We start from the raw sequence: 13,640 nt of genomic DNA, 5'->3' as shown, positions 1-13,640 counted from the left end.
TCAGGGCAAGGGTTTTAAGTTATGCCCTGGGGGGATATAAGGTTTTTATTGAAGGCGTTGTCGTAGAAACTTCAAAACAGGCTCATTCGATCGGAAATTCAAAGGGCTAGTGCCCTTTTTGATAGTCGAAAGTGATTGGAGTGCAACTAGCCACCCCCCACGCCCATCATTCCCCCAAACACATTCAATCAAAATTTTAAGATAGCCATTTTGTTCAGCGGAGTTGATTTCAAGATAGAAAATGTGTTTTTGAGGAGGAGACTCCTCCACAACCCTCATGACAAGGGTTTTAAGTTATGCCCTGGGGGCATATAAGGTTTTTATAGAAGGTGTTGTCGTAGAAACTCGAAAAAAGGCTCATTCAATTGGTAATTCACAGGGCTAGTGCCCTTTTTAATAGTCGAAAGTGATTGGAAGGCAACTAGCCCCCCACGCCCATCATTCCCCCAAACACATCCAAACAAAATTTGAGATAGGTATTTTGTCAGCGTAGCTCATTTCCAGATAGAAAATATCTTTTAGAGGAGGACACTCCCCAACAACCCTATGAGCAAGGGTTTTAAGTTATGCCCTAGGGGCATATAAGGTTTTTATAGTAGGCGGTGTCGTGGAAACTTCAAAGCAGGCTCATTCGATTGGAAATTCAAAGGGCTAGTTCCCTTTTTAATAGTCAAAAGTGATTAGAGGGCAACTAGACCCCCCCACGCCAATCATTCCCAAACACACCCAATCAAAATTTTGAGATAGCCATTTTGTTCAGCGCAGTTGATTTCCAGATAGAAAATATCTTTTTGAGGAGGACAATCCCCCACAACCCCCAGGGCATGGGTTTTAAGTTATGCCCTGGGTGCATGTAAGGTTTTTATAGAAAGCGTTGTCGTAGAAACTTCAAAAAAAAGGCTCATTTGATTGAAAATTCAAAGGGCTAGTGCCCTTTTTAATAGTCGAAAGTGATTGGATGGCATCTAGCCCCCCCTACTCCCTTCAATCCCCAAAACACATCCAATCAAAATTTTGAAATAGCCATTTTGTTTAGCGTAGGCTAGTTGATTTCCAGATAGAAAATATGTTTTTGAGGAGGACCTCAGGGCAAAGGTTTTTAGTTATGCCCTGGGGGTATATAAGGTTTTTGTAGAAGGTGTTGTCGTAGAGACTTTAGAAGATAGAAAATATGTCTTTTAGGAGGATACTTCCCCACAACCCTCAGGGCAAGGGCTTTAAGTTATGCCCTGGGGGCATATAAGGTTTTTATAAGAAGGCGTTGTCGTAGAAACTTCAAAACAGGCTCATTCGATTGGAAATTAAATGGGCTAGTTCCCTTCTTGATAGTCAAAAGTGATTGGAGTGGAACTAGCCCCTCCCCCACGCACATCATTCCCCCAAACACATCCAATCAAAATTTTGAGATAGCCATTTTGTTCAGCCTAGTTGATTTCCCGATAGAAAATATTTTTTGGAGTAGGACACTTCCCAACAACCCTCAGGGCAAGGGTTTTAAGTTATGTACTGGGGTATATAAAGTTTTTATAGAAGGCGTTGTCATTGAAACTTCAAAAGGGACGCATTTGATTAGAAATTCAAAGGGCTAGTGCCCTTTTTAATAATCGAAAGTGATTGGAGGGCAACTAGCCCCCCCCCCACGTCCATTATTCACCCAAACACATCCAATCAAAAAGGCGTTTTCGTAGAAACTTCAAAAAAAAGCTCATTCGATTGAAAATTCAAAGGCCTAGTGCCCTTTTTAATGTTCGACAGCGATTGGAGGGCAACTATCCCCCCCCCCCACGCCCATCATTCCCAAAAACACATCCAATAAAAATTTTGAGATAGCCATTTTGTTCAGCGTAGTTGATTTACAAATAGAAAATATGTTTTTGAGTAGGACACTCCGCTACAGCCCTCAGGGCAAGGGTTTTAAGTTATGCCCTGGGGGTATATAAGATTTTATAGAAGGCGTTGTTGAAGAAACTTCAGAAAATAGCTCATTCGATTTGAAATTCAAAGAGCTAGTGCCCTTTTTAATAGTCGAAAGTTATTAGTAATATTTTTTGTTGTTGTTTAGACCAGGGCACTTCGTATCGAAGGAGTTGTCGTGGGAACTTCGAAAGGGGCTCATTCGATTGTAAATAGACAGGGCTGATGCCCTTTTTTTTTAGTTGAAAGTGATTGGAGGGCAACTAATGCCCCATCCACTCCCACCCTCCCAATTGCCCATTATGTTTAAAAACAAAATGTTGCCTTAAGATTAAATCAAAATGCACTGGGATAGAGCTAATTCCCAAAAAGGCATCTCAGCAGTATTCCAAAAACGGCTGAGGGTGTTATGTTCAAACTTTCGAGGATACTTCTGCTCTTAAAATTTAACCAATTCAATATGGTGTAAATGTATCCAAGCTATCAAAGAAAGTAAACAGATTTTTTTGCGAATGGTACCAAGTTTTCTATTTTAGGTCAACTAGAGGAGGTATGAAACTAAGTTAAACAGTACTATTTGTGTCCAGATTTTTAAAAGGGTGTATGTTGTTAAAAATTGCTGAAAGTTTTTCAAATAGCAGGCCAAACTATAAAGTCTTAAAAAACGAAAAGATTTAAAGTGTTATTTTCTTTTTACCTGAAAAGACTATGTCAATATAGAATGAACAGAAATTAATAAAAAAAACTTTTTCCACAAAATAAGTCTTTCAAAGAAAAGTAAAGAACTCCATTAAACAAAAAATGAGCAAAAATAAAGTCAAATAATCTACCAAGCTCGAAACTACCACAAATCAGCATCGATAAATAAATGAAACCCAAAACGAACAGAAATTGCAATAAATAACCGAGTCAAACTCAAAACGAGCAGAAACTAACATAAGTTGGGCGCAAAACCCCTATCCTTCCCAAGGCCAGAACAAAACTCTCAGCAGTATCCAAAGAACTACTGAGGGTATTATGTTCAAACTTTTGGGGCAGACATTTTTTCACTTTACTGAAAAAATACAAATGAATGTGCATTGTCAGTTTAATATACATATACTGATATTGAGTAATCAAAATGTTAATATTATTTGATTTATTAAAGTTATAAAAGTAAAAACATTTATATGGTTTTTCAGTAGTGCAGCCAAGGCTTGGGCCATCTAGACAAGGTGCAGCTGTTTAAGGGTTAAAATAGGAGAAAATTAGTTTCTTACCCAAAACTCAAACTCGCGAATAACCTAGTTTAAAGAAGAGAAAACCTAACCTTAACCAAGGAGTCAACATTACGAGAGGTTTTGTGCCTCCTGTTCCCAGCTTAGAGTCCCTTGGAACTTAGTTTATTGTTTATGAAATATCTAACACTCAGAAAACTGGAACTACCTGGATAATAATATTGCTTACCTCCTTGTGTATTCTCTGAAATTTATATGAAAGGGGACCTCATTCCTCTTTTTAGCCACTCTTTCATTTTATTAACCCGTGCCGACTATTTATACAAAGGTGACCTCGACGTTATACAGATTGGTTATCATAGATAGGTTATACAGATAGGTAATAAATATCAGTTGTCACTGGATTTTGAGTACCGATCTTACCAAACACCTCAGTTACAACACATTACCAAATTTTAGCCCTGATAAGTAGGACAACCTTACATGGCCAGCCATGACAAACAAAGAAAGAGAGAAAACTCAATGAAGAACACGGACAAAACAAGACTTCGGCCAGTAGCGAAAAGACAAAAAAACAAAACGATGCGGATATTTCGCCTGTATAAAACGAGGCGTCTTCAGCGAAAAAAAAAACAAAACAAGGATTAAAAAACAAAAACAAACTAAAAACGCACAAAAAAACCACCGCCAATATTAAACTACAGTTTATATTTAAACTACAATATTAAACTACAGTTTATATTACAGTATTATATTTTAGTCATGTATGAGTCAATGGCCATAAAAAGGATAGTAAAAAAATATTAAAAGAAAAACATAATATATAAAACTAAGCAAATTGTTATTCCAAGTAGAAAGCCTACTAATTTCTAGAAAAACAGGTGCTGGAACCAAAATGTGCCCACATACCGATAATTAAAATCAAAATTATGCATCAAGATAAAAAGGAAAAACAAAAAGAAATGTGAAAACAAAATATCCCTGAATAAAAAACTACTATAGAATTACAGATATTTTTAATTTTTTAGATGCTAGAATTAATTAGAAGTGACTAAACCTATTCAACGATCATACAAAATTATGTACAGTGACTTCCACACGCGCGAATATCAATAAAATGATTTTCTTAACTTACATATCTTAGTAATTTAACAGTGATTCCAAGAGGCAAAAAAAGACAGTCATATATTGCTATTTCACGTCAAAACTAAAAAAAAATTCAAATTATTTTTATAGATTTCCCAAAGTACCAACAAAAGATAAACTGCAAGATAAAATTTTGAAGTAGAAAGTTACACAGCCAAGTATGTCTTAAAAAATTCGAAGGTATTTTGAATTCAATTTTGATGAAATTAAATAAAAAACAAGTTTTTTTTAACTGAAAGTAAGGAGCGACATTAAAAATTAAAGCGAACAGAAATTATTCCGTATATGAAAGGGGTGGTCCCCTCCTCAACGCCCCGCTCTTTACGCAAAATTTTTTTTTTATTGTTTAAAAAAATAAAGCTGCGAGACAGAGTCAAACTTTAGCGTAAAGAGCGAGGTATTGAGGAGGGGACCGCCCCTTTCATATACCGAATAATTTCTGTTCGTTTTAAGTTTTAATGTCGCTTCTTACTTTCAGTTAAAAAAACTTTTTGTTTTCTGAACGTTTTTGAATTAATACAGCTTTGATTTTGGCTCACCGTACATGAATAATTAAAACGAAATTTGCATATTAATTTTACTTTTTGGCTAAATGGCTTTCTCGAAATTCTGTTCTGACATAACTTACAAATTAACTTACGTAACGAACTTCTATATTCTTATGTTTTTATTACGTAGATTAGGGAGTTCACCCTCCCCTAGTCAATACCTCACTCTTTACGCTAAAGTTCAAATTTTGTTCGACTCACAAATCTCTGAATCACAAAGGCCGGGTTAATTAGAATAGATAGCTTTTTTGAAAGTACTAAATAAAAACTTTAGCGAAAAGAGTGAGGTATTGACTAGGGGGCTAACCCCCTCATATACCTAATAATTTCGGCTCGTTTTAAGTTTTAATGTTGATCCTTACTTTCAGTTGAAAAAACTTGTTTTTTTTTAAATTTTTGATCGTTTTTTAAATAATGCTGGGAAATCCGGAGCCCCTTCACAGAAATGTCCCTTCCCCCAAGGAAACATACTCCATGGAAATATCCTCCCTCATAGCCCCCTCCTAGGAACCCCCCCCCTCCCCACCAGAAAAAATCTCTCCTGAAATCGTCTGTATACATCCCATTGTATACAACCAATACTACATGTAAAGATAAGATTTATTCTTCATTAAATACACATACAATAATACATGTTATTATTCCCCCAAAGGCTCATTGGCCTGTAAAGAAGGGGGAAACCAATGAGTTACTTACTCAGATATGAAAAACAAAAGAAAATTTAAAATGATCTCTTACTCACAGACCGAAGAGCAAAAGGAGAAGAAAATAAAACATAGATAAAATAATAATATAGGAAAAAATAGAATAAATAAACTAAATTAATTAAGTAAATTAAATAGACTCAAAGAAAAATTATTAATAAAAAAAAAAAAAACTTCTACGAAGCCAAAGAATTTTAACAATTTTTTTTTAAACGAACCGAATGAGTGGCACCTTCGAGCCGATTCAGGCAACTTATTCCAAACAATATGACACGCCATTAAAGGATTAAAATCTGACCTTATGCAAGGAGTAAATGGAACTTGAACATGATTTGTCATATTGCGAAGATTATAATTATTATGATCAGAGGTAAAAGATAGCGGAACACTTAGGGGCCAGGGGAGGTCACCATGAAGCTGAGAAAAGTAAAGCATGCGCATGAAGGAATGTATAGTGACTCAAGATCATGCAATGGGATAACTAATGAACGATTAGTTTCTTGTATGAGGTGTCTAGATTTATTGTAAACCTTTGAAAGTGGTTTTAACAGTGAAGGAAAGGTTGACATCCACACTATCGGACAGTAAGAAACGTAAGATTGGATCAAGTAGTGAAAAAGTATTTTCAAAATTGATCCAGGGAAAGTATGTCCAAGTTTCCATAAAATACCGAGACTCCTGCATATTTTTATTTTAATAAAATCAATGTGACGTTTGAAAGATAGGTTTTCATCAACAAGAATGCCCAAAAAACGAACATATCGATCTTTAGATCTATGAATTAACCCATTTGGCTGGTGAATTTCTGATAACTGGGGATGAACCTGAGAAACACGCAAAAAAATAAAAAAACTGAACTTAGAAAAATTTAGGGTAAGATGATTAGCATCAAGCCACAAAATTACCCTCCCAAAAAATTTTTTCAAATTTAATTGAAGCTCTGATTTGCAGTTTCCCGAAGTGCCAAGTGTGCTGTCATTAGCAAAACTAACAAGGACATCAGAAGAGGGCGAACTATAGTTGCCACTATGGGCAAGGGAAGGCTTAGGATGACAAAGTCTGCAGCAATTAATACGTTTCTGCTTTTTTACAACATAATAAAGATTATTTACATAAACCAAAAATAGCACAGACCCTAAAACTGATCCTTGGGGACGCCAAAAGTCACTTTTGAGGGTAAACGGAAAAGTGGATCAACAGTAATTAACCCATCATTCAGATAAGATTGAAACTAAGAAAATACATTTCCCTTATACCAAAATAAGACATCTTTGATAGAAGAATTTCATGGGTTAAGGAATCGAATGCCTCACGAATATCCAGGAATATAGCAGCCAGAATCAATCCCGAATCTAACGCAGAATGAATAAAATTCAAAAGGGTCATACAGGCATGTTCAGTGGAGTGCTTCATTCGGAAACCAAATTGAAAATCATGAGGAAAATTTTTAGATTTTAGGAAAGTAAGGAGATGAAAAAAAGTAAAGTAAGTCAGTTATCATTTGCATTTGAACTGTGAACATCTATTGATATTTAAACCGGATTAAATTTTGGAATAAATTACAGTGGATTGCAGTGACCATCAGTTTCGAAATAAGAAATTTATATTTACGGACTATTTTACCATTTGGATATATTTACTCACTCATATAAGGTCCTCTATTATTTTACTATCTTTTTAATTTGGTTTGATAATCTGATTATAATTCAATTTTGCTAATAAGCGAGCAGAAGAGGGGAGTTTCTTGTCGCAAGGGCCTGCCGTACCTGCCGGGAGTGTTACTCCCTTAAACTGCGGGGATCTGGTAGCAGGAAACTACGCTTCCCTCGCTTATTGGTATCTGGTTCTTATGATATGTAAGGTGAATAATGAATGATGGACTTGTTTTTTCGCCGGTTTTAAATTTTTTGCAATTTAACCGTGATAATGAAGTGAATGAAAACGAAATACTGAAATATGGAAAGGAGTTTTTACTGGACTTGCCGAGTGTAACCGAAGCTAAAAAAAACTCCTCTACGATGCGGCTGCACCTGGGACTGAGCTTCCGAGAAGACAGGGGCCGAAGGCCTTGGAAAGCCATCTGAAGGATATGTTAAGTATATTCGAGAAATGTGATGATGAAGACATACAAACACCGATGTTTGTAATTCGTTCTCAAAATGACGTACCTGTCATCCTTGCTTTGGTTTATTCGAGTTTGAACGCGAAATTGAATAGGATGGAACACTTCCTAAAGACTGTTTCAAGTAAGTTCGATTCGTATGATAATCACTTTCCACCACTGCCTGCCCGTGCGACGCCGTCAACTGACTCTCACACCCCTGCTGTTGTCTCTAAAGTGCCGCAAACATTAAATGACCCGATAAAACGCAAAGAAGTGTTCGATAAAGTGAGGTGTCATGATGCAGTTACCTAGCTGAGTTTGCGAGGTGACAAATGGCTAATCAATGTTAAAAAATCTGCTGCTGAAGAATTCAAAGACTCTATTTCAGTGATTTAGCAGAATCTCCATCCAAGGTGATTACTAAGCGGTTTTTCGGGATAGTCAGATGAATATCGAAGGACTTAGACCTCTCATTCTTTCAAGGATATCCAGGTGTGGTGGAAGCTATGTGGCTCGGTAACACTGGCACGGTTAAGCCTGAGTTTTGTGACCCAATGTCAAAAGCTCAGGCCATGCAAAATGGTGTTAAACTTGGATATGAATATTTATCTGTGAAAGAATATCTGTCGGCACCTTGGTGCTGTCTAAAATGCCGTTCGCCAGACCATAAAGTAGCTGATTGTGCAAATTTGGCTGGGAAGTGTGCACACTGTGCGGACCCTCATATTTCCACCAAGAATTATCCCTGCCAGCTTGACGCAAGATGTGCCAATTGTGGTGAAAATCATGCCTCCTTTAGTCTTGGATGCAAAGTGCTGAGAGATATCATTGCCAAGAAGAAATGATTGTGCCTGTTTCGATTGTTTCGCTTAATATAAATGGTACTCGTTTAAAGGAGCATATGATGGATGAATTGTGTGACCAGTTTGACATAGTATGCCTTCAAAAACACCTCCTTACTTCTACTAGTATAAACGTGTTAAAAAGAACTCGTAATCATTCCGTTTTTACAACTAATGCTGAGGTCACTTTTGGTAGACCTTCTGGAGGCCTCGCGTGCATTTTTCACTTTCAGCCATTGTAGGTCCAAGCGTAATTAAATCTCAATGCAAAGTCACAAAATAATGACTTACCCGCAAGGGGGGCTTTTTGCAGTCCCCCCCACTGTCCAATTAACGCCTTCTAATTATCCAAATGAAATAATTCAATCCAAATGAAACAGTATTAATAGTTCAATCACACAGCCTGACAGACAATATAGCCAAAAACTGTTTTTTTCAAGAGATAATCCTGTCAGAAAACAAGAGGTGTTAACTGCATGAAAGCTTGACCTTAACTTATAAGCTCTCCAGAGATTATTTTTTCTTCTCCAGCTTTTGAGAAGTCCGGATGTCATCCATGAGTCTAGAGGAACAATCCTTTTAGACCTATTATTAGAAGGTGGTATTTTACAATTGCTAAGAATAGCCTCTTTTATGGTAGTAGAATGCTAACTTATACTTCTATGGATGCCATAGGAAAACATTTCTATGGATGCTCTACACCTTTTCAAAGAGAGTGAGTATCCTCTCACATGGCCTTACACTTCTATGGATACCCTAGGAAAACATTTCTATGGGTGCTTTACACCTTTTCAAGGAGAGTCAGTACTCCCTCACACAGTTTCACGTGGACATTTTAAAAAGCATGTAAAACCTATAAAGTGATTAAACATGTTTTGAAACTACATGCTATTTGCTTGCATTATGTTCCCTTGGTACCTTTCCAAAACAAAGTGATAAAAAAAAGAAAAAACATGTCTAGCTACTTCGTTCATCGTGATAGTGTATAAAGTTTGAAACCTACACCTGAGGCACTACAGTTTGACATGCACATTGCAAAAAAAGCGAGCAGTACGAGCGGGGATTCCCCACACAAGTTTGTTTCAACTCCACTTTTTCCACCAGACTGGTTTTTGAGGCAACATCCGTTTTTTAGGGTCAATCAGAGAGAGGAGCTTACTCCATATACGGTAACTTGATTGGTGATTGGTTACAAATAAAAGGAGTGATTTTTTATTCGTCCTTGAGATTTTGTATATAATGGCCATGCCTTACGATTAAATTTCCATAATGTTTAAACAAATCATGGATAATACATTAAATATTATTGACATTGAAGCTATGGATACATCTATTTACAATGTAAGTTCAGTTTACTATATTTCTTAATTTATATCCAAATAAAATTATTTTACCACTCCACTAGTAAATTCGAATTTAGGGACATAGCCCCCTCCCCCAACAATACAAACTCTAAAATATGATGATTATAGTCGCTAGAAAACGTAAGATACGCTCTTTTTTCTATTATGTAAACTTCATCTTCCCTCCCCTCTGTTTACAAGTTTAATTCATTACGAATAGTTCTTTTTGTTCAAAATGTCCCTTTCCCATCGTGCATTTAAAATGTGTTGTCTTTTTCCGTTCTAAATAAAACCACCTGTGTTTAACCTTTTTTACAAGAGGGGCGATTTCAAAACAACATTTGGCATGTACAGTATCTGAATTAAGAAAACAAAGGAATGGAAACGTGTAATTCTAAACGCTTTGAAGAAAGAGAGATTGCATCCTAGCCTAATTAGACGAGATATTCTATTTTCCAGTGTATTTGATGATTAAGAGAGTTTTATAAAAATACAAGGCGAAGGAGGGGAGCAATGTATCAATTCTAACACCTTCGTTGTAAGGTGAAAAAACAAACTATTTCGTCGCATGAAAATTAAGGGAGGGAGGGGGATTCTTTGTGCAGACCCGTATACCCTTTGACAAGAAAACTAATGTGCTCATTCCGACACGCAATACTGAAGTTTAGTGTTTGGTTAGCTTTTAATTACTTCACATTTATGGCTGACTATTTTTCCAATCTATATTTTAAATCATTGTATCGGATTTGATGCAGCGGGGGGGGGGGAGGGGGATTCTTTGTACAGACTAATTTTTTATTCTGTAAAAAGGGGAATTGTTTTTCCATATTAAATTTTGTCTTCTTTTTAAGGAGGATAATTCCTACAATTACTCTCCCCCTCAAAAGAGAGCTAAGGCTAATGGCGTTACTCCAATGCAACAAGTGGAGATAGCTGGCCCATCGGGAGCCACCCACATCCATTCCAGACCGGTGCTGCCTTCCCAAGACCCACCCATGCCAGCCCCTATTCAGCCGGGTAGAAAGCTGAAAAGAGAAAGGATGATTGCTCATAACGGTACTGCTGCACAAGATTGTGAGGTCACCCCCTATCAAGCATTGCCGGGGCCTTTACGACCAATGCAAGGCGAGAATGATGTGGCCCCTACAGCCCTCAACATGCAAACTACAAGTCTAAATTTAAGTTTTCAAATATTATATCTTGCCTATGATTCTTTGTCCCACATCAATCTGAAGGAGTGAGAATTGTTCCGCTAGACACAATTATAGATTTTAATTTCCATAATAAAGACTTCAATAATAGATGCAAGACTTAACAGTTTCAATTTTATTATTTGCTATAGAAAATCTTGAAAATAACAGACTACACATTGAAAATAGGCTATTTTATGGAGATGTCATGATTTTCACTATTTTATTGTGTGTGTGTGTGTGTGAGCGGTGCATGCGCTGCTTATTTTTCTGTCTACTCGATAATTCATTGAGATAGTATAATGAATATTGCAAATTCAATAACGACGTAATGATTTTCACTATTTTGATGTGTGTTTGTGTGTGCGTGTGTGTGCGTGTGAGTGGTGCATGTGCTGCTTATTTTTCTGTCTACTCGATAATTCATTGAGATAGTATAATGAATATTGCAAATTCAATAACGACGTAATGATTTTCACTATTTTGTGGTGTGTGTTTGTGTGTGACTGTGTGTGTGTGTGTGTGTGTGTGTATGTGAGCGGTGCATGGGCTGCTTATTTTTCTGCCTACTCGATAATTCATTGAGATAGTATAATGAATATTAAAAATTCAATAATGACGTAATGATTGTCACTGTTTTGTTGTGTGTTTGTGTTTGACTGTGTGTGTGTGAGCGGTGCATGCGCTGATTATTTTTCTGTCTACTCGATAATTAATTGAGATAGTATAATGAATATTGCAAATTCAATAACGACATAATGATTTTCACTACTTTGTTGTGTGTTTGTGTGTGACTCTGTGTGTGTGTGTGTGTGAGCGGTGCATGCGCTGATTATTTTTCTGTCTACTCGATAATTCATTGAGATAGTATAATGAATATTGCAAATTCAATAACGACGTATGATTTTCACTATTTTGTTGTGTGTGTGTGTGTGAGTGTGTGTGTGTGTATGTGTGTGTGTGTGTGTGTGTGGGTGTGTGTGTGTGTGTGTGTGTGTGTGTGTGATATTAACAAAATTGGTAATTTATTATGCCCTTGTTTTTATAAATAATGCTATAAGCAAAAACTTTGTAATTTATTATGCATTTTTTTGATAAATATGAATCCAATTAAGAAAAAAACAATTGTTTGATAAATACAAATCCAACTAAGAAACAAAAGAAAAAGTGTGCTATAATTGTGATAAAACTTTCCTCAAAGAAAAAAAACTTAATCCATTCATCTTGGTTTCAGTGGGAAGCTACAAAAACAACTGCCTTCCCAGGCCCAGGACTTCAAAGTATCATGGGCAATTGTCCCCTATCGCCGGATGATGTTAGTGAAGGTACGTCATTTAGTATCCCCCTGGATTTTCAATTTACAACTGAAGGAATTAACAGCCTTATGCAAATTGTTGGACCTAATGTTTTCGGGGGCATTTTTGATGATGACTTTATAATTAGTGAATTGAATCCTGTGCAAAAAGGTGGAGAACATGAAAATAGCGTCACTTCCCCTGAACTACGTAAATTTAATTTACTGGAATCGGCTCTAGGGCACTTGCAAACACATAGGATTGATTTTAATCCCTCCGAGGAAACCCTGGTTGACGGGGGTGTCATTTTAACAGACCCTGTAAATTTTCTTCATACCTAAATTGACCGAATTTGAGCACTTATTGAGATTCAGATTCAGAATTGGGGGGGGGGGTTAAAGCATCGGTAAATCAAAAAGTTTATTTACAAAAGGGGACATCTGGAGACATTTTTATTTTCATTTTTCAACTGGCAATCAAAATTTTTACCCTGGTCTAAATGAATTTGAGAATAACTTTTTCAATTGGGTTAATAAATTAATATCAACTTTTGACAAGTTTAACGTGAGGGGAAGTGGGTCCACAATTTTATACATTGAACAAAAGGTTCTGAATCACAGTAGATTTAAAAAAACTATTTTTTAAGTGGGGCGGGGAGAGGTAATCGACAAATAAAATGCCACCCAGATATGTCGGCTACCAAAGGGGTTCAGAGTTTCAAGTTTGAAACGGAGCTGCAATGCTTTAAATATGCATTTTTAGCACCAGCTCATAAAACATTAAAAGATGAGTCATCAATGAAAAATCTCGACAGACTTGCTCGTAACGGTGGAGAAAATTTCCTTAAAGTAAATTTTGATTGTTTAGAGGGGAAGTATCCGGTGTCTTTAAAAGAAATAACCATATTTGAAAAAGCAAACGAAAATCCTTGGTTGGAGGTGGTTGTTCTCCAGTATGACACAGAATTTGTAAATGGGGGAAAGAAATCAAATAAAAAGGGATTTTATATTCAGTTAGGACACCATTGGTAGATAATGTTAAAAATTGGGTTTGGGTTATTTATGAGCCTCCCAAAGATGTAAATTCCTACTGTCATTTTTTACCCGTTACGGCAGTAAGTCGACTCTTATCTCAAGATGTTAAGAAAATTGATCGTCACTATTGCCCCATGCGCCTTTCCCCATTTACAACTGAGCGAACATTCACGGATCACATGAGATATTGCAAAATTCATGGCAATCAAAGAATAGAAATGCCGGCAGAAGGCAAAGATATTTTACAATTTAAAAACTTCCACAATTCCCTGCTACAGGTTGATAAAGTATGTTTGGATTGTG

This window comes from Artemia sp. Qi Xiang Cuo, chromosome 19, assembly GCF_049724085.1.
Source record: "Artemia sp. Qi Xiang Cuo chromosome 19, ASM4972408v1, whole genome shotgun sequence".
Taxonomy (NCBI): domain Eukaryota; kingdom Metazoa; phylum Arthropoda; class Branchiopoda; order Anostraca; family Artemiidae; genus Artemia; species Artemia sp. Qi Xiang Cuo.
The sequence above is the reverse complement of the archived record's forward strand: the minus strand, read 5'-3'. Positions refer to the sequence as shown.